Raw genomic sequence first — 24,060 nt, 5'->3', positions numbered from 1 at the left:
CTGCAACCTACTAAATTAAAATATGAGATAAATGAAAACTAGGAATATGCTTTAGTAAAGGCTATAAAGGCTTTTAGATGCTACCTAGTAGGTACTATTGTCATTGCCTTTGTACCCAGTGCAACTGTGATAGACATATTTTATCAACAGGAAGTATCAGGTAGAAGGTGTAGATGGATTAATAGGATCCAATAATTTAATATTGAAATACAAATAACTAAGTTGGTAAGAGGTCAAGGTTTGGCTAAACTCATGGCTAAATCTAATTTGGATGCCAATCGGATAAATGTGGTAGTTGATGACCTCAGATTTGACTTATGTGACATGGATCATTGTGATTGGTACACTAATGTTATATATTACCTGCAACAGATGGAAGCTCCTCCCCATTTTCCTAAAAATGAAAAGAGGAATACTAAATTAAAAGCTATTAGATATATAATTTTCCAAGGTAGTTTATGGTGGAGAAATTTTGAGGGAGTGTTGCTGAAGTGTATTGATCAAGAAAAGGCAAAAGAAGTCTTAAATGAAATGCATGCTAGAGTGTGTGGAGGACACTATATAGCCAAGACCACTACACATAAAGTGATGAGGGCTAGATTTTGGTGGTCCTCCCTTTTAAATGATGCTCAAATTATGATTAGGAAATGTGACCCTTGTTAGAGGTTTGTTGGAGAACTGAAGTTCTCAAGTAATACTCAATTGAAGCCAGTGGAGGTCCAAGCACCTTTTCAACAATGGGGTATGGATTTCATAGGAGAGATTTCCCCTGAGTCTAGCACTGGCTATTCTTGGATTCTTGTGGCTAATAACTACTTTACAAAGTGGGTAGAGGCTATCCCCATAAGAAATGCAACAAGTAAATTTGTCAACAATTTCCTACTAAATAATATTATTTCTAGATTTGGTTGTCCTCAAAGAATTGTAACAGATAATGCAATGTTCTTTAGGTCTGAGGAATTCATCAAATTTTGTGATAAATATGGAATAAAAAGATCATCATCTTCTCCTTATCATCCATAAAGAAATGGATAAGCTAAATCCACAAATAAGAGCCTAATAAAAGTTATTAAGAGAACCTTGGATGATAATAAGAAAGCATGGGATTCCAAGTTACAGTTAGCAATATGGGCTGACAGGGTAACTATGAAGAAAGCCATTAGTGTAGCTCCATTTGATATGGTGTATGGAATTTAAGAAAGAATGCATTAGAACAACCTGGTAGGTTTGTATAACTACATTCAAATGTATGATGAGGATATCATTGATGATATGCAAGAGAGATTGGATGAACTAGTTGGGCTAACTGAGACTAGGAAAGAAGCATCAATTAGAAACCAAAATTTGTAACTACAGGTTAATATACTCTATGATAAAAGGACAGTGAGCAAGAACTTTGAAAGTGGAGATTTGGTCCTTATGTGGAATGCTAGGATAGAAGATAAAGGAAAACATGGTAAGTTTGATCCCATATGGTTAGGTCCTTATCTGATTGAAAACACATGGGGAGAAGATTATTATATTATCAAAGATCTATTATGCAATATTCTTGAATTGCCAGTTCATGGATAGTACTTGAAGAGGTATTTTTCTTGAAAAATACTTATTTTCTCCATGAACAGTAGTCTAGGTTTCCTTATACATTCTGTATAATCTTTGTGTCTTTTGTAAAGTCCTTTTATATTCTTCTATTCTATGTTCTTGCTCTCTCTAAGTTTGTTATTTTAAAGCTCAGGTGTGTGGTTTGCTTCTCCCAAAAATTTTGAGCCCTCACTTGAATCCAAACGATTCAATTTTCCCTAGATAGAGCCACTATTGATCTGAATTTTTGCGCGACAAAATTCTTTTGTCCAGGTATTAAAATTCAGATTGTATCTATTAATCGTAAATAGGGTTTATAGCTAAGTCATCCTTTTGTTAGCCTTCAAATTTTTTTGAGAAAACCCTATGTCTCATTCAATTTAAAAAAATTTAGGCACAAAATATTTGAAAAATAAACTTGGGTGAATATTCTATTTTCTTTTTGTTTTTCTATGCCCCCAAGTTTCCTTTCCTCTTAGATTCCTCACCATCCAATTTGAATAGATCTATCATTTCATTACCTTGCTATAAAAACATGAGTGCTCTTCATGTATAGCGAGGTAGAAAGTGCCAAAAAGTTTATAAAATGGGACTATAAAATGAAGCTACGATAGTCAGAGATTTATTTTTTGGTCAATTTTCAGTCACCTACACCTTGCAAGTACTTTCAAAATAGGAAAAGGGACCCAGTAGAAGCAGTTAGAAGTTAGCACTAGAATGAGGATATTTTTGATCCTCGCTACCTCACTATTGAAAAACTAAGCATCTTGCCATTAGCGCAGTAATGAGGTGCCATGAAATCAAAGACATGGTGGCCTCAAAATTCCTCGGTAACCATGGTCTTTCCAAGTGGCATGAAAAGTAATAACTACTATTGTCAAAAGTAGTTGGTAGGAGTGATAGTGATTTAATGGGTTCTTATATTTCACAATTCTGAGTTTTATTGAATTCATCGAAGCTCGCTACCTCACTATCAAAAAAAATTGACATCCCACTATTAGAAAAGTAGTGAGGCATCACAAAATGAATAGTTGGTGGGATCTCAAGTAACATGGATGGGTGACTAGGATTTTAAGAAAGGTTTGGTTTGCTACCAACAGTGGTGATTTTCCTACATCACTAGTACCCTAGACCCATGACCTACTCAAAAATCACATAAGGGATCTTGACCATTAGATCAAACTAGAATCAACAGTCCTCGCTACCTCACTATGGATAGTTGTAGTTGTTTAACCAATGTAACATAGAGAATATGGGACCCACCATTTAAGATACTTCGTATAGTTTCTTTACCTTTGATTTGATCTCAGATCAATGGCCATTGCAATCTCACTAGGAAGAGTTGCTCAGACGATATGTATAGTGAGATAGTGAATGAGGGCCCACCACAGTTCTTCTAAGTCATGCAGTAATATATCATCCACAAGATCAAGATCAAATCCATGGTTGTCGTTGCTTCACTATGGAAAGGTGCTCATTCTTTATGTATAGTGAAGTAGCAACCTATTGACTCATGTCCTCAATCACCAGTGGGTCTAGATAGAAGTGCCATCAAGGAAGGAGCTGTGTACGTGGGCAATTTTCATTTGATTAACTGGCCAAATTGTCAAGTGCAACACCAAGTTGTCTTTCTTCATATCCCATGATTGTAGGATTTTTACAGATCGACGACACAGATTTAAATGTAGAAGGTGGTGCCACTCTGTGTATTAATTAGACATGAAAGCTTCACATGTGAGGAAAAATAGAGTATAATAAAGGAAATTTTATTAGTTTCACCTTACGCAAACAAAGATTTTGAGCTTTCCCCGCGCTGAAGCAATTACTAAAGAAAATTGTATTGGAGTTTGGCAAGATTGTAAAGCAGTTTATTCACAATTTTTTTTCTAGAAATATAGAGAAAATCAGGACAAAATTCAAGTAATCCTACTATAATCTCTGTAGGTATTTCTGTTCTGTAAAGCATAATCAAAGATGCCTCCAAAGAAGGGATTTTTAGGTCAATTAAATTATTTGGATATAAATGTACATGATGACTTGCTTGAGTTGCTACCTGATTCTACTATAGAGACAATGCAAGTAAAAAGTTGACCTCATTAAAACCTAGGTTGAGGATAGCTGATGGATTGTATGATAAGGGTAATTGGGTCCAAGATGCTCAAACCTCACAACTTGGTTTAAATTTGTTCAAGAAATGGTTTGCAAAAAGGAAATTATTTGCCCCACATGCCAATATATGGAATTTTGATCTGGGAAAGCTAGTTGTTCCTAGCACATTCATGGCTTATGACCTCATTGAGGCCATGGCAAAGAGTTATGATCAAGCCACTTGGGTAGTGAGAAGAGTAGATGGTGAAATTCTAATCACCATTAGTCTAGAAGAGATTAGGGAAGTTTTCCATTTGGGACCTCTCATTAGGTATCATGTGCCCATTAATTTGATAGATTTAGAAAAATAATATATGTCAAAGAAGGATGTAGTTAGACAAGGTGCAGCAAAGGCCCACATTAGCAAAATTGGAACCCTACCAGCAATAACATCATCCTCTAAAGAACCTTTCAAGAAACCATGCTTCAATGCTAGGGTAGTAGAGATAAATAGGACCCTATGCAGAGTTTTTGGAGAGGGTGAAGAAGATTTTAAGCTAGTGAATTTCATGTATATGATTATTCAAATCTCCTCTTTCAGTATGGATATAATTTTTGATTTTGCTTCTTACCTGGCTAATGAGATTCATAGTGGATTGGTTGGGATTGCAAAGGGTAAGTTGGAAAAGGTTTGGGGCCAATACTCCCTATTGATGCACATATTACTATTTAAGGGGGCTACATACTTTGGTAAAGAAATGGTTCTAAATAGAGAACAAGAGGGGGAAGCACTGCTAGTTCAATTATGGAATGCAGATATGATTGGAGAAGTAGAAAATCCTAATCTTGTTAGATTTGACAAGCACTTTGCCTCCAAACTGGCGTGCCTCATATTAAGAGACAATCCCATGATTACTAAGGAACTAATGCACCTTGTTAGACCTATGGACAAAACCCATAATCTAAAATTTTCACATAATTTGGGAGATATCATCCCATATTTTGTTTCAACTGTTATCAAAATTTATGGATTCAAGGGAACACCCCATGTACTACATTACCAGGTGCCCTTAAAGGTAGGAGTAGTGGAATTATTTTGGTAGTTAGGAGGAGTAGAAGAAGCCTTTTTGCACAAAAGGGGAATAGGTTCAATCTTTCCCACTTGCACAGTAGACCACCAGTTTTTAATAACCAAGGAAGGGTCGGTCTTCCTCTACAAATTTTTGGATCAGTATAAAATGGTAGTATCTCACCCTCATTTTTGTGATGCAGAAGGTTTCTTTAATTCAACTCTTAGGCATAGGATAAAGCTTCATCCAGTTGAACATAAATTTTATTTTCTTAAAGATGTAATAAGGAATGAGTACTCTCTATAGGAGCAAGAAACAAAGAAAGAAAAATGGAGAGTCTATTCAAAAGTTTTGAATTTTATTAATTTTTTTTACAAAGATTACAACCCTCTTAGTAATGTTGTAACTACTACAGATAGAATAAATAATCTTATGAGTAAAATCCCTAAAATAATGGAGGTAATGAATGAGAAGAAGAAACCTTTCATTCATTCTTTTCTAGATAAAGCTAGGGAAATAATGAGAAGACTGGGTTTCACTCCCAATATAGGTGCAAGCCCACTAGTTGTGCAAAGGAGGTCAAGATAAACTATCATTCAAGATCAAAGGCCCATTGTGGATAAAGGAAAATAGATAAGTTGAATCTACTAGTGCCATTTTTGAAGAAAGGCCTCCTAAATATTCTCCCAAGAGGAGAAAGATAATAAGGGAAGAGGAACCACATGATGAGAGTTACTCACCTTCCCAAACCCCCATTAGAATTGAGGAAGAGGAGCTAACTGATGAGAAAATTGAACAAATTAGATGACAAGGAGGAATTTTTGTTACCCAAGTAGAGATTGATGAAGGGAACCTCCAAGATTTTACTGTGCCAAGTTTTGAATTAATTGTAGCAGATTTTAGGGGAAGGGAATAAGATCCTAGTTTGGAAAAAGCTAGTTAGCAATTTTTGTTAGATGATAGTTTTGTAAGGCTTTCCATCAATTTTCTTGGAGAGAAAACATGCACATTTTTGAGGAAAGATGTAAAAATATGAAAGAAGAGTATCTAGAAAGGGATGAAGCCTTCATTCAAAGTCAAATAAAGGAACAAATGATTTAAGAGTTCCAGAATATAACCCCTGAAGACGGGAGACAGATTCTAAAGGCTACAAAAAATTTTATTATTGCCTAATTGGGACATTGCTAATGCCTTGATTTTAAATTATGTGTCAAATAATTTTGGATTGCAAGATCCAACTAAAAAGGAGTTCTTGGGAACTGCATTTAGTAATGACCAAGCTGCTCTTGTCATGTGGTCATTAAGAAGAGCATCCAGGGCTGCTCCATCATAGCCTAATGATTCAAGACTAATAGGGAGTATCATTGCGAGGAAAGTTGATGATACCTCACATGTACAGGCAGCTCACATGAATGTAGATTACTCTCAATTTTCCTTGGCTACTGTAGAGAGGGAAGAAAAGGAAATGACTAAGCTGCAAATCAAGTATGATGTAGTTGTGGATGCCTACAATAAAGAGGTAAAGAAGAGAATTCATCTTGAGAACAAGCTATTGGGAAAATCCACCAGGCCTAGAATAGCATACCCTCATCCCTTAGTTGAACCCTTTAAATTCACCACCCTCATAGAAATACCAGATACACCCCAAAGGCCACAGTACTACACTACTAAGGATTTTGAAGAAGAAAAAGGTAAACTATGGGCCTTACATGTAGAGTTGGAGTCAAAATATAAAGATAAATTAAGAAAAGCTCTCACATATTTGGGGGAAAAAGTTGAATGGCCACTAATTCATGATTAGTTGGCTAGGATGATTAGTATCTAGGAGGAGTTGAAAGCCAATAATGAGACTCTAAAGACTATCATAATAAATGGGTGAGAAGGGAGAAAGAAATGACATTTTTGTGTTTCTCTGTGATAAATAATTCTTATAATCGAATTGAAAAAACCTTTGATATTGTTCTGATCTTTTTGATTTTGACAATAAAAGGATTCATTTACATAGAATAATAGTAGGCTACTAGAACAAGTATAAGAGCCATAAATTTAGTTTGTTTCCACATGCCCTAAATAAAAGAAATAATTTGAAAAGAAAAGATGAATGGGTGAAGGAACTTGATGATATTTTTAATTTAAGGATGAATATAATTGTAAATGAAATAGGGCATGCATGGTGGGCTACCACAATGGAAAAAATGGTGAAGGCCCAAATATTCTTTGATTCTATAAAATAGGAATTTATTGCTATTAATAATGAGGTTGAGTATGTGTTAAAAGGACAGAGAGATATTTTTCAATTCAATTGGCTAGATGATACACTATTTGGCAAGTTGATGGTAGAAATAGCTCCTGGTGAATAGTTTGATGAAGATGAAACTGATAGTGAAGAGGTGCAGGGTGAGGAGATCCAAATCATTGACACCATCACTACACAAGCCCAACTAGAAGAAGAAGACAAGAATAATCAGCCACCTTTAGTTGCAAGCTCAGGCCTATAGGATACTAATACAACCAAAGTAGAGAAAAAAGTAGAAGTTACTCCCACCGTAGAGGATAAAGATATTGAAAACCCATAGATGGAGATTAATGTGCAATCATCAGAACAATATTCATCATTAGCTAGCTTGGTAGTTGCATACAAATAGAGATCATAATAGCAGCCAAATTAGCAACAATAGAGGATGTAATCGAAAGGGTCCCACAAAAGGAATGTTTAATGTATGATTCTTTTTGTTACTCACATTTTGTCATTTGGTGATAGATGTATGTAAATATTTCTTGTATAGGATGCATGTCATTTTATCTTAGCCCGAAGCTTGTTGCATCTCACACTATATAAGTGAGATTCCAGGGCTGGAGAAAAGGTCTAATTTCTATTGCTTCTAGGTGAGATACTTAGTCTATTTTTGGTCCAATGTTTGGAGCAATTTTATGATGTATTTTCTTTGTTAGTTCCTAAGAATACATGAATATAGAATGATCTCTGTGTTTCTTCCTAAGGTCATTCTGAGTTTACTATAAATGCATACAATTTTCAAAGAAAATGAATACAAATTATGAGTTGTCCCCATATCAATTCTTTCTAAATTTTTGTCTCCTTTTGATTGCTTGGTTATCTTGATGTTGTATGTGTAAAGGCTTGTGCAATTGAATGCAATCCAGTTAGGTTGTATATCTATTCATCACTGCTATTAGTTCAATGGATTAAGTAAAAGCTTTGATGAATTTGATAAGGTTGCTATAGTAGTAAGAAGGATTTTTGAATGATGAATTCTAATAAGAATTGCTAATAATATTTTTTGTAAGAAAACAAATTAGATCTAAGGATTCGTAGGAGACTCTGAGCCCCAGTGGATTAGGCACTGGTAAAATTGATTTAATTGGAAGAGAAATATGTTAAAAATGGTTTTCAAACGTAGAATTATAATCAATTTTACTTTTATTTCCTGTAGATCTTCAAAGTTGGCTAGTCCTTGTTAGCATGGAATGTTTTAGCTTTAGTTGGCCAATATTGCTAAGAACACATGTAGATCTATAGAAGAATTTTGGCTAGATCTATTAAATGGGATGTTTTTATGAAATTATTAAGAATTATGAATGTATTTGAGGATTTGAGATGAGAATCAGAATGAAACTAGAATAATTCTTCTCATACAGTATTTCCCAGTCTTGAATCATCCCTGGGTATACCCACCCTAGTCTTACAGTGCCTAAAGAGTAGAAAACCACCTTTGGTTTTTTTGAAGTTGGGTCCAAATGGTTTGCACACATAATCTTTAATAGGAATTGGCTAATCCTTAGATTGTGTGAGTGACATCATTTTGGTATTGAGTATTTTGTTGCTTAGTAGTTATAAAACTCCAATAGGTTTAACAACCTATTGTAAATTCTTGAACAGGGTGACACTTCATGTAAAGTAGTCAAATAATTATTGCTCCAATAATTTTTGTGGGTATCATCCCCACCCTAGTTTTACCTTCTTATTTGTGGAAGGTTTTTGGGTTTCCAAATCTTGTGTTATGTATTATTACATGTGATTTACTTCATGTTCCTTTATATGTTTATTTGCATGGAATTTTATTTTTTAGTTATGTGTTTAAAGGATTGAAAAAGATTAAAAGTGTTGTACTTTTGATTCACCCCCCCCCCCCGGCCTCTCAGAAGTACTCTTCCCATTTTGAACATTCCAAAAATTAGTATTAGAGCATAGGTTCTAACATGGAGAAGCCTAACAGCTTAGAGAAAAGGTCTAAAGATGGAAGTTTTCAAATTTGGGAAGATCATAGACAATTAGGTGATTGATGTGCACCTAGCTCTACACAAAGTGGAAGAAGCCAGAGAAGAATTGAGAAAATCCTTAAAAAAAAGGAAGGAGATAGCCATAGATGAAAATGACATACACTATAAAGAGATTGACACTACACAAGTGTTTTCCAATGGAGATTCCAAGGAATTTGATGCAGAAATAGCAAAACTGATGGAGAAAAGTAGAGAACAAGTACAAGAAATTAGATTACTCAAGCTTGAACAAGAATCACAAGATATAATGCTTTGTGAAGTGACTGAACAAAAGAAGAGAGCTATTGAAGAAAAGGCCATGATAGAAGATGTAATGAGAAATCTCACCAATAGGTTGGAGGAGAAGACAATTGAGTTTGAAAATATTTCAAACATGTAGCTATACACCTTAAGTAGATGATGAATGCTCATCATGAGCTAAATATGAAGGACATTGAGATCTCCACCTTGAAGATATGGAATGAACAATTGCAGAATGAATTGAAGAGAGAAAAAGAGATATCTAAAAGCTACAACAAACTGAATGAGATTATGAAGTACTTTGAGCAACTACTAAAATCACCAAGGGCTAGTACTAATAGCTTAGGACTTGGTTACATCAACACTAAACAAAGAAAATCATCCAAGACTATAGAAGAAAGAAGTAACAAAGGTAAGAACACTAAACCTACTTTTCATTTCTATGGTAAAAATGGACATACCTCTAATGTGTGTAAGAGCAAGAATAGTGATCAGCGTGATAAACCTACAAATGCAAGCTTTTGTAACAAGTACAAAAAGAAGAACATCAAGCACATGAATATAGAATCAAGACTATGAGAACACCAAGATTTGAAGGTCACTACAACAACTACAAAAAATATTGACATAGAGCATTTGAGTGTAGATCAAAGCCTACGTGGACACCTAATTAGCCTGTAAGAGGAAACAACTATGGTCATCACTACAATTTGGATTACAATACCAGGTATAGCTATCATTATTGTCAGGAGTATGGAAACATTCCTAAAAAATTACATAAGGACACATTTTAGAGGAAGTTACAGTAGATGGCTTAGCTAAACTACATGTTTTAGTTGTTTGAAGACTAGCCATATCAGCAAGAATTTCCCAACAAAGTCAAAATCACCCAAGACAGAAGTCAACAAAGGAAAAGAGAAGGTTGATGTTGAACAAATAAGAGGACAAATAAACAAGACATGGAAGAATAAAGGTGAGTGCAACCCATCAAATGGAGAGATCACTTCACCCAAAAGGTCAAGTGATCACACTTCATCTAATTAAGCAAGAGAAAGATGCATTGGACTAATATAAAAAGTCAAATCATAATCAGTTCCAAAGAAAAAAGGAGCATTGCAAGGAAGAAATTAGCATAAGAAAAGATGCCAAGTAAAATTTTGAAGAAGCTGCTGAGGTACCCTTGTATGCTGATTAAAGTTCTAATGGATGCCGAGCTGATAGTTGCAGCCGAGTGAAGTAGAAGTCTAGTGGAGGCCAAGTAAATGAAATACAATGGGAGCTGAGTTATACTAAAACTTTAAAGTGTCAAGTTTATATTTGTATGCACAAAGCATTTAATGCTAGGTTTTTGACAAGTATAAGGTTGATTTTCATTCATTTTCATGCCATTTGAACACAAAGAAAAGATACGAAGAGTAAAGAGGCAATTATGTAGCAACCTAGTAGTCATTTGCATTGATTCCAATGGTAATTTAGAACAATTTCATTGATTCAAAGGTATTTATCAAGTGTTGAGCTACATAGATTTATAGTTTTAATACATTTAAAACCCTAGTTCAATAAAATGGCCTCAGATTATGAGATCCAACTAGTTAGCAATGAAGTCAAACAACTTAAATTTAGGCCAATTCCTGAAGTTGCCTATAAAAATGACCCAGCTGGTGCATTATCTATTATCCCATCTAAGGTCATCATGGTTTAAGATGTAAGGAAGTGCTACAATTTCAAAATTGGTGCCATGGGTAATCTAGAAATCTTGCATGCCTATGATAAGCTATGTGACAATGGGATATTGAAGGATAAACTTCAAATTGTTGAGAAGAAGGGTTTGACCAAAACCCTAGTTTTCCCCATAGTGTTTAAGATAGTTGAGTCAAATTCATGATAGATATTTATGGCTAGAGATAGGACCTATCAAGATTACAAAGAGAATAGTTCATAGGGTTATGAGATTCCCAACCCTAGATTGGCCAAAGACTTTGAGAAGCGACATAAAGGAGGTAATTGAGAAGAATACTAGTACAAAATGGAATAATAGGGGAATGACCATTAACACTGTAACTAAATCCCTACTTGACTTTTCTATAAGGATAATTTTACATAAATTCTACCAATTCAGTAGATTAAATAGCATACCTTGCATAGTTGTTGATGTAGCATACAAGTTGGTGAAGAAAGATCATACCTATGATCTAGTAGAATTCATGTTGCAACAAATTAATGAGAACCTAAGAGATATAAGGAGATCAAAAGGTGTTCACTATAAATTTGGCTCATTTCTTATGTGTATCTTCTTTTATGTGATGGAAGAATTCCCTTCAATTGGTAAGGTGAACTAGAATTCTAACAAGTCTACAATAACATAGATCAATGAGTTCATTGATTAGATCGGAGATAACTTTGAAGCCCATATGACCAGCTATTTTGAAGACTTTAAGAATTCTATGAAGCAAAGAATGAGAATACCAGTTTCACTGGTAGAGAAAAATGTCAATGACGGTTGACATTGACTACACCTACATCCAAGTAGCAATACCGAGAGTGAGATGGCTAAGACCATTAGGATTTGAGCTTGATGTAGATGAAGCCTCTATAGTAATCACAACATTACTAGTAGAAGAGATAGACAAGAACGCTCCTCACTTTGGGACATATGATGTTGTTAAGTCCAAAGTTGAGATTGAATTAAAAATAGCTTCTATCATCAAGAAGAAAGATAAAATGGTAAGGAAAATAAAGAAGACATTTGGGGCAAGTATTGAGGGAGAAACATGTGAAGAAGAAGAAGAACAAGAAAAAGGAGATGGTGAGGAAGAAGGTGAGAAAGGGCAAGGCCTAGTTGAGCTAACACAAGGCAAAGGAGAAGATAAGAAGGAAGGTGCCAAGGGAGAAGAAGCTAAGGAAGCACATACACCTGCTAAACAAAAGAAGAGAAAGGAAAAAGCTCAGCTTGTAGCTAAGCCCAAGCCCAAGAAAGTCACCAAACAAGCCCAAACTAAACTAGCTCTAGCTAAACCAGCAACAAGGGCCACTATGAGGGAAACCACTCAAAAGGCTAAAGAGGCACCAAAAGAGAAGAAGAACATAAGACATTAGCCAATTTAAAGTGGTAAGTCATCCTCCAAAATTTACAATTGACAAACTTTGTAATAAGATTAAAAATGTAGATTTAAATGATTTAAAGTTTCTTAATTTCAATAAGCTTAATAGGAAAGAGAAAAATAAAATAGAGGAGTCTATGTATGCCATGATGGAAGAATTTAAAAACACATGTCTAGAGCTTGACAATAACATGCCAAAGGAGCTATATTAGATAGCTAAAAATAAGTGGCATTATTGTCTAAAGATAGAAAGGGAGATTAGAGAATCTACCCTAGCTCAAGTGAAGCCTGATATGACAAAGGCTCAAATAACCAAGGAAAACAAGATACATGGAGGAAAATTTGCACTCAAATACAGAGCCTTTTGCATCCTTTAGAACAAAATTGAGGATGTTGTAAATAAATCCACATAGATATGGAAAACAATATATACAATTATTGATGATAAAGTAGAGGAAACCAATAAGGTAGAAACCAATGCCAAACAAAAGGTAGAGGAAAAGAAGGAAGAGGAAAAGAAAGAGGAGAAGAGGAAAGGTGAAGAAAAGAAAGGAGAAGAAGAGAAAAAGGAGAAAGAAGAGGATGAATCAACAAAGGGAGAAGAAACTATAGCAATGGCTGACCAATAGCAAGAAGAAGAACAAAGTGTGCAAGACACACAATTGCCACCTCCATGTCCACCTCATATAACCACTACACCTATAGAAATAGTAAGTGTAAAGGATGTTACTAATAAGATAGATCAAAACATGAATCCACTTAATAGAGAGGATCTCTCAAAGATCCTTCACCAATCTACTCTATAGGCATAGAAGCCCTATATTGGTGAGTGTAGATGAACTACAAAGAGCAGTAGTGGCCCCACAAAAGGGAAAGCTAAAGCCAAAGGATAAACCTTTCATATACACTACTACTAGAACTAAAGTTTTGATTCTTCCAACACTGCCTCCACCAAGTGCAACAAGTGATAATGATCAGATGCCAAGTGCAGAGGAGAGGAAATCAGATGAAAAAAGAAGATGTAGCAAAAGAAAAGGAGTAGGTCACAATTCAGACATTGGTAGAACTACCAAAGACTAGCACTCCTACTAAGACCACTTAGAAGCCATGAACTAAAGCCATCCCCTTGCAATTTTCAACTCTAGGCTCGAGTTCAACAAGAGTGGCCAGGGTACTTCACTATGGAGACTTTGAACTAGATGAAGATATTGTGATTCCTTCCTATGATTCCAAGACCATTACAATGGCACAAATGATTAAAATGTAAAAAGCATTGGATAGAAGGATGAGGCAGGAGATACTTAGGAAAGAGTTCAAACACAAGCATGCACTTCATGATATAAAGGACATCTTTCTAGATGCCTTTAGCTTCTAGTCAATAGATGAAGCCAAGACAATAATTGAGAAACTATTAGAAATAGTTGACCTGAGGAAGAAAATATTAAGGTTAAATTAATGCAAATCTAGTTCTCAATAACTACTCATTTAGAAGTCTTCCACAAGGAGCAAGTGTATGCTAAAACAATTTTGAAGAAAGATCCAATTCCTTCTACACTTGATGGACTTGTACACCTTGCTATAGAGACTGCCATCCAACACAAGTCACTTGACATAGCTTTAGAGAATTTAGATGTAGCTTTGAAAACAATAATGGAGGTAAATAGTAAATTTTTGGCTAAGTATAGTATTACTCCTTAGAACCCTTCGACATAAGTGTCAAAAAAGGGGAGAAATAATAACAAGGAAAGGGGGAGATGATAATATAGGGGGGGAAATAATAGTAAGGAAGTTATATCAAAGGGGGAGAATGCTATAAAAAAAATTACAATCTTTCATTCATTTCGATATAGTCAAAAGGGGGAGATACAAAATTTTGGCAATCATATTGAAAATAGCTCTGATGCAAAATGTAGAAACTCCATAAGCTCTAATAGATCAGATACTAAGACATGGGTATAGAATACAGGTATAGGGCAGAAGACAAAGAGTATTAGGGACATTCAGAAGAGAATTTTAGTTACAACAATGTCAAGGCACAAAAAAATCAAGTTGAGTTAAGGTATTTTGAACAAATCTTTTGAAAAAAATTTGAAATTTTGTGGACAAGATACTCATAAGGATATATTAGTGATGTTTAGTTAATTATTTTTGACAATCATGTCAAAGGGGGAGATTTTTGGTCCTTAGATAGTTTTAACATTTGAGTTTCAACACACTTAATAACTTTTTGTATTGAAGTTGAGTACACTATGTATGTCGAGCCATAGTGTGTGCCAAGCTAGTATTTCAATAGGTGTCAAGTAACTTCAGATGTCAAACAATATATAATTGTCGAGTGACATATAGGTCCTTAGTCATAGTTGATGCCAAGAAAACTAGAATGCTTCATATGCCAAGTGAGCTAGAATCATATATTTTCCAAGCAAGACAAAGTGTAATAGGTGCTGAGCAATCCAGGATAGTATGTGTTGACCATCAGTAGTTCAGTATGTGTCGAGTAACACAGAATCAACATATGAGTTTTTGCCCTCACAATCTCATATGTAAACCATTTTTGAAGCCAACATAGAGAGATTTCAAAAGAGGAAAAGGATAAAAATGAGTCTTTTACATTCCTTATGTGATCAACATGCAACCAATCAGGAAAATGGAGAAGGCATGCAACCAATAAGAAAAGTGCAAGGAATGAGTGGGAATTTGAGATTTAATATGGATTGCAGATTCATACCTAACCCTAAGTCTTCAAAATATTTAAAAGAAGGTAAAAAACTCCACTAGATGAAGGGATGAGAACAACATATGGGGAGATTATAGTGAAATTTTAGTGTGAAGAATGTAAGACTTAGAGGAACAAAGTAGCAATTTCATAACTAGTTGATTAGAAAAACACAAGGAACAAGGGACACAATCAGATATCAAATCTCAGAGGATCAATATGAGAGAGAGTAGATCAAGTGTCTAAAATCCAGCAATTAAAGATTGCATACTATTAGGTTTATTTTTCTAATACTTTCTTGCCATTGTATAAGATGTTGGAAATCCTATATTGATAGGGTAGCTTAATAGCTAGGTAGGAGAACCTTTAGAGAAGGTGATTGAAAATCCTATGTATTAGGTGGGTTTAACAACTTATTGTAAATCCTTTAATAGGGTGGCACTTCGTGTAAAGTGTCTGTAAATCCTCTAATCAGGTCACTATTGACATAGTGTAAAGCTTTAACAAGGCAGGCCTTTCACAAGGTAGACTATCAGAAATAGTCAAATAATTATTGCTACAGTAATTTTTATGGGTATGATCCCCACCCTAGTTTTACCTTCTTATTCTTGGAGGGTTTCTAGATTACCAAATCCTATGTTATGTGTTATTGCATGTGATTTACTTTATGTTCCTTTATATGTTTACTTGCATGCAATTTTGTTTTTCAGTTATGTGTTTAAAGGATTGAAAAATATTAAAAGTGTTGTACTTCTAATTTACAAACCCCCTCCCCCCCCCTGCCCCCCACCCCCCTCAAAAGTACTCTTCCCATTTTGAACATTCCAATAGTTTTTGTAGTAACTAATTCACCCCTCTAGTCTCAGTTAATCCTTTTATATTTCCAATAATTAGTATCAGATATTTTGGTGCTTACAGAGAAGGTTTCAAGGACCTAAGATAAAGATCAAGATGTCTTATAGAAGGGAAATTCCTAAGAGGAACAAAGATAACTTCAAAGCATGGCAGGAACTCATGAGACTTCATTTGGAAACCATTGGAGACTCGAGCCTAAAGTACCTAGATAGAAAGTATGTGGCACATACTAGAACTATGATTGTTGAAGAAATTAAAGAAAATAAGAATCATAACATTATGATGATTGACATTGCCTCTACTCTTAATTATGTTGAATTTAATGAAGTCAAAGATCATTGTACTACTTATGAGATGTGGATCAAGTTGAAAGCTATCTATGGAGGAGATGACAATGTGAGGACAACTAAGAAAGAAAGTCTCAGAAGTCAATTTGATCAAATAAATATGAGAGAAGATGAAAAAATTGCAAAATACAATAAAAGAATCAAAGCCAGTGTGTGTGCAATCAAAGCCTTAGAAGGAAAGATAGATGACGAGACAATGGTAACCAAGATACTTAGAACTCTTCTTTCTATTAATGAAATTAAATTTTCATCAATTCAAGAGATGAGATGTAATCCAAAAAATGATATAACCTTGGAAGCACTAGTTAGAAGGTTGATAGACCTTGAGTTAAATAACTACGATAACTATGTTCCTAACTCTACCAACATTGAGTCTATATTACAAGCCAAGCTATCACTCAAGATGGAAGCTAAAAAAAATAAAAGTAGCAAATATGATAGTGAAAATGAATATGGTTCTAATGATGATATTGAAGTCATTAAAGCATTACTTGCAAGAAGGTTACCCAAAGGAAAAGGAAAATACAAAGGAAAAATTATTTTGATATACTTTTCTTGTGAAGAAGTTTATCACATTGCTACAAGGTTCCCAAACAAAGAAAGTGTAAGAATTTTCCTAAGGGAAAAATTCACCCAAGAACTAAGAACTCAAACACAAGCACAAATGTAAACCAAAAAAGAGAGTATCATTAGAATGATGATATATTCATTCAATATGCCATGCTAAGAGTACACTAGGAGTGCCTATATATAAAAGCCTCTGAGATACATCTAGAATGCCTTGTAATCAGCTACATGATAAGTCATACAACTGGGCACATGTCCACCAGATATGGGTTATCCTCCATTAAGCATGAAAGCAAGTGCAATGGTGAGAGAATAAGCCTATAAGGGTTTGACATGCAAATCAGTGTTGTAGACATCATGTGCTAAAATAGAGTTGCATACTCCTAAATGTCTCACAAAATAAAATAATAAAATAATACATTAATTTAAGTAAACTTAAGTAAGTGTAAATAGTGAATACATATTTACACCAACACTCCCCCTTAAGTGCAACTTAGGGGAATGCCCTTAAGCTTACATAAACTAGGATGAAGTGCATAATGGGTCTCAACTACTAGGCCATGTTAGGTACCCATGTACATAATGAAAATTCAATCTCTCATAGAGTGAAGAAAGAGGGAAAACCTCATGGGAAAAACCCTCCCCCAAAAAGAGAGATAAATAGGGATGCATGGATGGATGGAGTAATCAAGACCCCCCCATTATGACATACATCCAGTATATACATAAGTGAATGATGAAAAGAGGAAGAGATATAGAATAGGCTCCCCCCCAAAGAAGAATACCAACAAGTGAAAGTTTCTCCAATGAAGAAGCTAGTCTAAGAATGTTGGATGATGTTCCTTCCCTTAAGAAGAAACAATGCCAAAGGTACAATCCTAAAGATCTATGGTGGCCCTAAAACCTACTCAAGTATCCCTATGCTGATGTAATGTTCACCCCTTTTAACTATGCTAGAAAGAATGACTAAAAATCTAGCAAGGATGTGTATTGAACCTATTCCATAGAACCGGCTATCTCCTCAACTAACAAAGAGACATCTACTAATTTCTATTCACGAGGATCCCCAATCACACCAACCTATACAAATTGATCATGTAGAGAATGGACATGAGGGTTAGAGTGAGCCCTCACAACAACTATAGAAGGATCACCTTCATCAATGAGAAGATATAAATCCTCAAGTCTATCTCCCAAGTCAACTAAAGTTGGAGCTAGAAGACAAGACGTACCATGTTGTGATGGACCTTTCACTATGGAAATATAAGCATGTGGACTAGATTGATGATGTGACCTCTCACTAGAACTATTGATAGAACTACATGTGTCTAAATTTGTTTGCATTGTCTTCATAACTAATGAAGGCCCAAGTCCTAGGTACTGATGCCTTGTAACTCTTGAAAGATAGGTTTGCCCAAGCTGGACTACCAAACACTCTAAAGTGACTCATAAGTAGTTTTCTATCACACCATGCATCAAAAGGAGTTTTACCATCTAAGACATTATGAGGAGACCTATTAAGTATGTGAGTAGCACTACTAGTGGCTTCAACTTCAATTATAGGATTGAGAGACTTGGCTTTTATCATGCAACTTGCCATGGTTTTGAGAGTCCTAATCCTCATAGCTACAACATCTATCTTGTGTAGACTAAATGATGGTGGGTTCCCTCAAGTTTTCCAAAGTCCTTAAGTCTTTTATCTACATATCTATTCTCATTGTCCACCCTTAGTACATTGATGGCATTCCTTGACTTGTGTTCAACATGAGTCTTAAAGTCTTAAAGCTTATGAACCACTTCATTCTTATGATGAAGGAAGTAGACCCAAGTGAATCTCAAAAATTCATCAACAAATGTGAGGATGTAGCAACCTTGGCTAACTAAAGTCACTACAAAGGGTCTTGCTAAAATCATGTGAACTAGTTGAAGAACAACTGGATCTCAAGAAGACTTCCCTTTATCATACTTCTCCTTGAGATTCCTATCCACTAAACATGATGAACATTCTCCCTTAGAAAAGTTGATGTTGGGTAGGCCTTTGACCATGTGTTTAGAACAAAGTTGTTAAAGAGAGTGAAAGTAAAGGTGACCAAATCACTCATGCCATAAGTTGATGTGAGGATGTGAGTGAGTCAACAAGGCTTGAGAAGGAGACTTAGGTATAGAGTAGGAGAAGAAATAAAGCCTCTTGTCATTATTGACTTTCCTCACTACAACCAATAAATCATCTCTAAGACTTCGCACCATCACTAAGTTTGGAAGGAACTCAACTTTATGACCATCTCCAAGGTGAGTGATTTGGTAAACTAGTAGGAGATTGGAGCTAAGATTTGGAATGCAGAGAAAATCTTTGAATTTTTCATTTTCCATTTCCACATGTCCTTTTCCTTCAACTTCCATTTTAGTATCATTTCCCATGAAGATGTGTGGTACCTTAGACTACTTCAATGAAGAAAATTCTTCCTTTGTAAGAGGCACCTAAGTCAAGTATCCATTCTAAAGAACAACTTGTACTTTCCATAAGTGTTTCCCTTTACCTTTTGAAGAGGTTGGAGTTACATCCTTAGAAGTGCCTAGCACTTGAATTCTATTCTTCTTGAGTAGATTTTCTAACTCATCGATTCTTCTAGTCTTGCAATGATGCTGATCATGATTTGGATTTTTGTAGTATGCACAAAAAAGTTTGTCCTTTTCATTACTTCCATTCTTGTTGGAAGAGGAACTACCTTGTTGTGAGGAGGATTGTTGTGTCTAAGATTGTGATTTCTACTTCTTCTTCTTCTTACTTTTCCCTCCATGACTTGATTGGTGCTCATCACTAACCACCAAGGCTTTGGCTTTTGATGACTTACAAAATCCTAAATCCATCAAGTGAGATTGTTCAACAATCAACATTTATGTGAATGCATAAAATGAAGGCTTTTGGTAAGTAGATCCCATGGTCAACCTATTAGTATTAAAACTTGAAATAAAGGAAGCATACTTAGAAGGTAGCCTCTTCAGGATGTGATGAATCAACTTGTCATCCTTCATGGGATTTATACAATCTTTAATAAGTGCCCTATACTCATTGGCTTTGATGATGTAATCTTGAATTGTGTCAAAATTCTTTGGATCCAAGAGAAGTAGATCATCCTCAATCTGAAATCCCTTTTCTTAATCCACCTTACCATACAATGATTCAAGTTTATCCCAAGCTTCTTTAGAGTCTGAACATTTGGTAATGTGAAAGAGGAGATCCTTATATACACAACTCCTGATAACTCCTAAAGCTTGTTGGTCCTAAATTTTCCAATTAATGAGTTCTTTAGCATCACTAGGTTTAGGAATTTTACCATCAACATAAAGACTATATCCTTTTTCCATTAATCTACTCCATGCAATATCTTTCCATGCAGAATAGTTACATGAAGTTAGAGGAGGACATTTAAAACCCATGATGTAGAAAATGAAAGAGCACAATAGAGAGACACAAAAACATAGTACATAACCCCCCTTTTCACTCAATCAAAAGACCCACCCAAAAAAGATGCTGCTAAGAGTACACTAGGAGTGCCTGTATAGAAAGGCCTCTAAGATACATCTAGAATGACTCATAATAAACTACATGATAAGTCATACAATTAGGCACATGTCCACTAGATATGGTTTATCTTTGATTAAGTATGAAGGTAAGTGCAATGATGAGAGAATAAGCCTATAAGGGTGTGACACACAAATCAATGGTGTAGACACCATGTACTAAAATAGAGTTGCATAATCCTAACTATCTCACAAAATAATATAATAAAATAATGAAAAATAATAAAATAATGCATTAACCTAAGTAAACTAAGTAAGTGTAAATATTGAATATATATTTACACCAACACCCCCCCTTAAGTGCAACTTAGGGGAATGTCCTTAAGCTTACGAAAACTAGGATGAAGTACATAATGGGTCCTAGCTACTAGGCCATGTTAGGTACCCATGTACATAATAAAAATGAAATCTCTCATAAAGAAGAGAAAAAAGGAAAACCTCATGGGAAAAACCCTCTCCCAAAAAGAGAGATAAATAGGGATGCATGGATAGATGGAGTAATCAAGATCCCCCCCCATTATGACATACATCCAATATATACATATGAGAATGATGAAAAGAGGAATAATTGAGAGAAGGAATAGATCAATCATGGATTGTGCAAGGACATTGATGATAGAGAAGAACGTTGCTATCAAATACTAGAAGGAAGCAATCAACACTATAGTTCATAACTTGAATTGAGTTCAATTGAAGAAAGATTCAAAGAAAATGATTAATGGTATGACTATAAATTGAATGTTTGTTATTTCAAATTATTCAAAAGAAAATGTTATATTATAAAGGAGTTAAGAAAAGTAAAATTTGATGTGAAAAGTGACAATGGCATATTTTGGGATACCACAGTAAGAGCAAAGCATACAAATTTTTGAATCTATCTACTCACAACGTTATAGAAAGTGTACATGTAAAGATTGATAGTTTTATAGAATAGAGTGAAGAAAAAAGAAGTAAGGAATATGAAAACTATAGAAAATTTTATTACTGTGAACCTAACACTTTACCTAATGTAATTGGGAATAAGAAGTCTTCACCACCCAAGTCTCCAAAATCTCTAGTTCAACTTGAGTTGTAGCCATTGCAACCTAAGTCATAGTCAGATAGACCTAAGCCATAGTTAGAAGGACCTAAGTTTCATCTACTAGAAACTGAGTCATAATCTAAAGGACTAGAGTCACAATCAATGGGACCCAAACATGATTTACAAGATCATGGTGAACCTAGTGAATTCAGAAAGAAGGAGTCCAAACTTGTTGGATATGTCAAAAGGCATTATGCACTCGAGAAAATACTTGAAGATCAATCAAAAGGAACAATGAAAGGAAAATATTAGAAGGTACATGTTGTCACAAAATTTTGCACCCTTGTCCAAATTTTTTACCTAAGGAAAACCTTGTGAAACATGGAAAGAACCTCCAAGCTATGGGACTTGAACAATGAGGTTGAGTCCCTAGAGAAGGATGGCTTCCTCTACTATTAGGATGCACTTTAATATTCTTTGAAGAGAAAAAGGACAAGGAATAAATGAAAATAACTACATAATCTATTCTAAAGAGGCTATGCACCAAAATAGGGTGTTCAGACCAATCTTTGCCCATACATGCACAGTACCATTATTATGAAAAACTAAAGATACATGGATTTTGACTTGTTTTAATCTATAAACTACATAGAGATTAGATAATCACATGAGTGATACAAGGAAAAAATGCTTCACTTCTTATCATTCATGCTCTTACAGAAATACAAAAATATAGATTATAGATGTTCATATTACACCAAAGAGAGGTAGACAAAGCTTGCATAGTACATCAGTGGTTGAAGGAGATAAGATAGGATGTCATACAACTTAGAAGCAAAGAGGGAATTTATAATAGCATTGCAAAGAAATACTAGAGAAATAGAGAAGATTTGACCCTAAGAAAGAGTACAATATTTTCTTTTATAGTGCAAGCATAACTTTGATAACTTCCATAGGAAGAAAAAATTCAACCACTACAAACAAATCTACAAAGAATAATCATTGCAAAAGATGGAAGGATCTGAACATATCCATACATGAGAAGATCAATTCCTCACCAAACAAAGCTCTAAGAGGTCAAGAATGATAGACATTAACTTCTAACTGAATAGATGGATCAACAATGATGATAAAGTATCTCTTTGCATTTAATTGATCTAGGGAACAATGAAAGTGGTTGTAGGAGATCACAAGAATGGATTTATCATCAAGGAGATGCCTCTATTGTCAACAATTTTCCAAATTAGCCATGTTATTTGGTCAACCTGCAGTTAACTATGAAGCCTTTCCACGTGGACCAAACAACTCTTACCATTCTACCAATCTAGTGGTTATTCAAATTTATAATTTTTGTTTGACTACCTATGATTACAACTTGACTACCACCTTTCTTAAATAACAATTTCTTCTTGCAAAATTGTGACCCATTGGTTAGTGCTATTTCACAACCTACTCTTAGCATTCTTTATTAACTACCTCAACTCCATGAAGATAGAGATCTTGACCATATCAACTTCATCACTACCTTAACCCGAGGTTCACCTTCTATTCCTTGGGAAAAAGTGAAACAAGGGAAATCCCTCAATCACAACTCAAACCTTAGCCACTTCTTAACCTGTTGTGACCATGTACTAGCCATAGATCTAAAGGATCTAATGGTGCAAAATGTGTTTTTGAAGCATTGACGATTTTCCCTTTTCTCACTATCACGACTTAAGCCATAACATGTCAATATAACCATGTGATTAGGTAAAAATAAAGCAAATGTGTCTTCACTATCCTGACCTTGGTCAAGTTAATATACCCTACAATGATATGAACAAAAAGCAATCATGCCCTCACCATCTTGATCCTAGTTAACACTTAACCAACCACAATTGTGTGAATTGCATTGTCATGACTTAAAACATTCTAACACATAATATGAAATATAGCCAATGTTGAATCAAAACCTTCTCAAGCAATTGTTAAGTGGATTACTATTTGAATTTGATTTTTTGGCAAGAGGGCATTTTGGTAAACAATACATGTTTTCTTATTGATTTTGAACCTATTAGAGTAATAAGATATTGTCTTATTAATTAAATCATTTTGATTTAATTATTAAGTTAGTTATTATCTCTAGTTTACTTTAGCTAAACTTTAGGCATATAATAATTAATTATTTTTTTAATTATTATCATACAACCTAGCTTTTTTCTTGTTAGGAATTTGATCTCCTGTTATAAGGATTGATCTCTTTGTAATTTATTCATTCAGTTTTGATTATAGAAATCTCTCTTTTTTCTTATCAAGAATGTCTTATCTATGGATCTAGAAATTTTTGGCTCCCTAGCTTTTTGTTTCTCTCTTTTGTAACAGGTGTTTGGATGGAGGTGATTCTTGGGAGTTGTGGGGTTGATTTTTCACCAACATCAACATGGTATCAGAGCTCCACATCTTCATGTCCCTATTCAGTTTATGAGAGTTTTTTTCTTGGCTTCTAGATATATGTTGTTTTTATTTTAGAGGGTTTCAATTTTCAAAGTTATTTTGTATTGGATTTGGAAGATCAATTTTTTTGTGCATTTTGAGCCCAAATGGACCTCACCGT

This window comes from Cupressus sempervirens, chromosome 5, assembly GCF_028749045.1.
Source record: "Cupressus sempervirens isolate cs-2001-9-10 chromosome 5, ASM2874904v1, whole genome shotgun sequence".
NCBI classification, from domain to species: domain Eukaryota; kingdom Viridiplantae; phylum Streptophyta; class Pinopsida; order Cupressales; family Cupressaceae; genus Cupressus; species Cupressus sempervirens.
The sequence above is the reverse complement of the archived record's forward strand: the minus strand, read 5'-3'. Positions refer to the sequence as shown.